Source organism: Bidens hawaiensis, unplaced genomic scaffold, assembly GCF_021521415.1.
Source record: "Bidens hawaiensis isolate Kalapana, Puna unplaced genomic scaffold, B.hawaiensis_p1.1 tig00002839_1, whole genome shotgun sequence".
In the NCBI taxonomy this organism is placed as follows: domain Eukaryota; kingdom Viridiplantae; phylum Streptophyta; class Magnoliopsida; order Asterales; family Asteraceae; genus Bidens; species Bidens hawaiensis.
The window spans coordinates 2,138,198-2,142,407 of record NW_027491153.1 but is presented as its reverse complement, the minus strand read 5'-3'; positions in this window follow the sequence as shown (position 1 = coordinate 2,142,407).

Here is a 4,210-nt window from a genome sequence, read left to right as displayed (position 1 = left end):
AGTTGCTTGACGAAATTATCGTAGTTTGCTTTTATATTGGTTAAACAACATTGGAGTCTGTCTAAAAAGCATTGCATGAATTCATGAACATCTTCTAGTTGATATCTCATAAAATGATTATATACTGAAAATAGGTTGCAGATAACAGACGTTAAATATAATAGCTACATTAAGGATTATATATTGAAAATAGGTTGCAGATAACAGACGTTAACCAGATAATATGGTTCAAGAAAGTTAAAATAAAAAATAAAAAAATAAAAAAAAGCGGCACAAGTTAGATTGTCAACAAATTTCTAAAGAGAAACCCTTTTGTGGTGATAATGTGCAATGTGTTCGGCTAAAGCACAAATCAGACAGAATTATTCATGGTTATCTGCAAAGCCAAAATATAACATTCATAAGCAGTCAGTCATGTTTAAGGAAAATCCCATAATAAACATGATTGTACCATTAAAAAAATGCAAACTGAAATAAATAGTAATCAAGGTGTAAAACATACAATCACAAAGCGTGGATGAGTGCATGAATATAGACCCTGAACAAGTAGCACAGAGTGAGTTACGGCATATCTGCATTGGAAAAAAAGTATTGCCCAAGTTTTCAAACCCAGCAACCTGCAATTTTGTAACTTATACTAGCCCACTTTAATTACTGCAAGATAAATTGTATATCACAAAAATTACTGTGACATCATACTGTTCTTTCCACCGCCTTTCTTTCTTACTATAACCTTACAATAAAATCATTACAGAAAAATATACAAAAAGACAATAATTTATAATTACTGTTTCTTCTTACAAATATATATAAGAAAACACTATAATATATAATTACTCTTGCCTCAAACCAATGTTGACCCAAAAGAAAGTCAAACTGCCCAAATGCAAAAGTCTAGATTTCCCATGGTGAAACGTGCGTTTCGCGGCGAGCGTGAAGTATATATGCCCACGTTATAGAATTATTTTAATTCTATAGATAAGTAATGCACATTAGAAGGCTTCCTTCAGATAGATGACTTTGAGTCGGTTTGACCAGTTCAGTGCATTTGATTCGTACTAGGCAAAAACATTAACCCAAATCAGTAACGCGTAGATGGATTTCTTCAGAATTGGTAACTGATCTGATGGTATGTCCTTCTCTGCTAAGAAATAAAGAAAAAAGAAAAGGATTTAAATATATGAAATAAAATTAGAGAATTTCAAGAAAGTTTATATTTTTTTTTATTAACTTACTCAGAAGTAAAGTTGAAAAATTACAATATTTGAATACCTTGATCTAAATGAAGCTTCACCATAGTAACCACCACCTTTGTATCAATCAATATTTGCCAGTTGAACAAGAAAAAGGTAGGCCCTTAATGCATTTAAGATACCATTGACTTGCAACATTTATAACAAAGATAATCAAGGGTAAAACAGAAAATTAGTAAATGATTTCGTAACCATTACCTTGAAAGCCCACGTCCTGTTGGTAATTAACGGAGTCGGACATGTCGAGTCCGGGCCTAAGTATCTCATTATGGTGTATGGGATTAAGAGGCTATATGGTAGTTGGCATTAACTAATGTAGTTCGCATTAACTTATGTAGTTAACCATTAACTTATGTAGTTGGTCATAACTAATGTAGTTGACCATAAGTTTGGTTGTTGGGCATTTATGTCAAGTAGCTGGACAAAAATGTAAGTAGTTGGTAAGTTGGCTAAACTAGTACAAATAGATCTAACATGTTAGAGTTAGATATCACCCACCACTATCATCTTTCAAAGTTTATTGTATTAAGGTTTTGAGTTAAGTTTCCTTGATATAATAATAAGTGAAGTTCGGCATTTCTTTGTTCGCTTATTTGATTGGCTTTGGGACTTGAATTGGTATCAGATCCGTTTAAGGACCAATCGATAAGCGTTCATTGCAACTAAAAAAAATCGATTAAATAAAGTCGTGTTTGATCAGGTGATGGGTGACTCAACTACACCACAACTGCTAGTCAAGCAGGGCAGTAGCTCGGGCTCGTTTTAATGCCCGATGTTAACAACAACAAACTACACAGTATGGGCACTTCGCATGAAGGTTATTTTCAATATGCATAGCGTATGGGATGCGATAGATCGTGGTACGACTGATCCAAAGACAAATAACGTGGCGACCGCCCTACTTTTCCAATCCATACCTTAACAACAGAATTTGCAAGTTGGCAGTTTGAACTCAGCAAAAGAGATGTGGGAAACAATCCAAACCCGAAATCTAGGAGCCGAAAGGGTAAAAGAAGCAAGGCTCCTAACATTGATAGCTGAGTTTGATTCCTTGAAGATGAAAGACTTAGAAAAGATCGATGATTAAATAAACAGAATATCGGAGATCTCTTCAAATTATGCCACGCTCGAAGAGACTTTTGACCAGCAAAAAATTGTCAAGAAATTTCTCACAAGCTTACCTCGTCGATTTCTCACTTGAACAAATCCTAGATCTAAAGACGGTTGGGTTTGAAGACGTAGTGGTCGGCTCAAGGTTTATGAAGAACGAACCAAAGACGAAGAACCACAATCCGTAGATTAAGGTAATCTACTGTTTCATTATTCTGATAACTGGAACTGTGAATCAAGTAGAGGAAGGGGACGAGGAACCGGTGGAAATAGGGGTGGGGTCAAGGTCAAGGTCGAGATAATGGCCAAAACTGGGGAACCCGAGACAACTCCGAACAACAAACCGACGTAAACATAAGGGTAAAGATCGGTCAAAGTTACAATGTTTATCGATGTGACCAGATTGGTCATTTTGCTTCCTCTTGTCCTGAACGAAGGAAGGAAGCAAATCTAACCGAGGCCAATGTGACCCTTATGATGTTACAACAAGTAGATGAGTTGGTCTACTTAAAAGAGGAGAAAGTTTTACCAAGTCGGTACCAATCCAAAGGACCGGATGAACGGATTTGGTACCTTGATAATGGTGCTAGCAATCACATGACCGCAGAGCGGTCATTATTTTCTAAGCTTGATGAAAGAGTGGTGGGCCAAGTCCGTTTTTTTGATAATTCCCAAGTCAAAATCGAGGGGAAAGGCACCATTATATTGCATTGCAACAACGGGGAGATAAATCAAATTACTAATGTTTATTTTATACCAAGTCTTCGGTGAAATATTTTAAGCTTGGGTCAAGCTACGGATAATGGGTGTGAGGTTCTTTTGAAAAAGAATGATCTTTGGATTTATGATCGTAACGGTAGGCTAATAATGAAAGTACCACAGATGAACCGACTTTACAAGGTCAAGATACGTGTTGCAAAGAACATGTGTTTGCACGTAAACGCAAGACCCAGTTTCTCAAACATGGCATGACTGAGTAACATCCCGAGCGGTAAAAGGCAAGACTCCGAATTAAGCATTCAAAGAGCAAAAACCGAATATCAGTCATTTAAAGGTATTTGGTTGTATCGCATTCGCAAAAATCCCAACCCAACACCTAAAGAGACTCGATGATCAGAGTAAGAAAATGGTGTATCTTGGAAACGAGCATGGTTCCAAGGTTTTTCGTTTATTCTACCCGACTACAAAGAAAGTTATGGTTAGTCGAGATGAAGGAAAAAGGTGGAATTGGTCCGAAATTCAAATGCATCGGTTGATATGCGTGTTTGGCAATATTTTGTTATCGATTGGGGAGAGTTAATGTGCAATTTGATAATGAAAATGAGTACAAGTTTGGTTCCGGACCGAACAACAGCAACTCAGTTTCTGGCTCAACTGGATCAGTATTAAAGTACTATCTAAGTATTGAAGTAAATCAAGGTAATGACGGAATCTTGATTAAGCAAGAAAGTTACGCGTTAAAGATTCTAAAGCAAGCCGGTTTGGAAACGTGTAAGTCAGCTCAATATCCGATGGATTCCGAGGTTAAGTTCGATCGAGACGAGAGTAGAGTTTCGGTTGATGGAACCGAGTATAGAAGACGAGTTGGATGTCTTCAGTATCTTCTCCATATCTGACCTGATCTTGCACATGCGGTTGGAATTGTTATTCGGTGTAAGATCCAAAGGAATCTCACATGCAGGGGATGCAAAAAATTCCGAGGTATGTTCGAGGAACGACAAGCATGGGTATACGATATCGACATGGAGGTACAAAATTGCTAACTGATTATAGTGACAGCAGTCACAACATTAATGAAGACAGCGGACGAAGTACCACCGAACATGTATTTTATTTTGGAAAAAGGC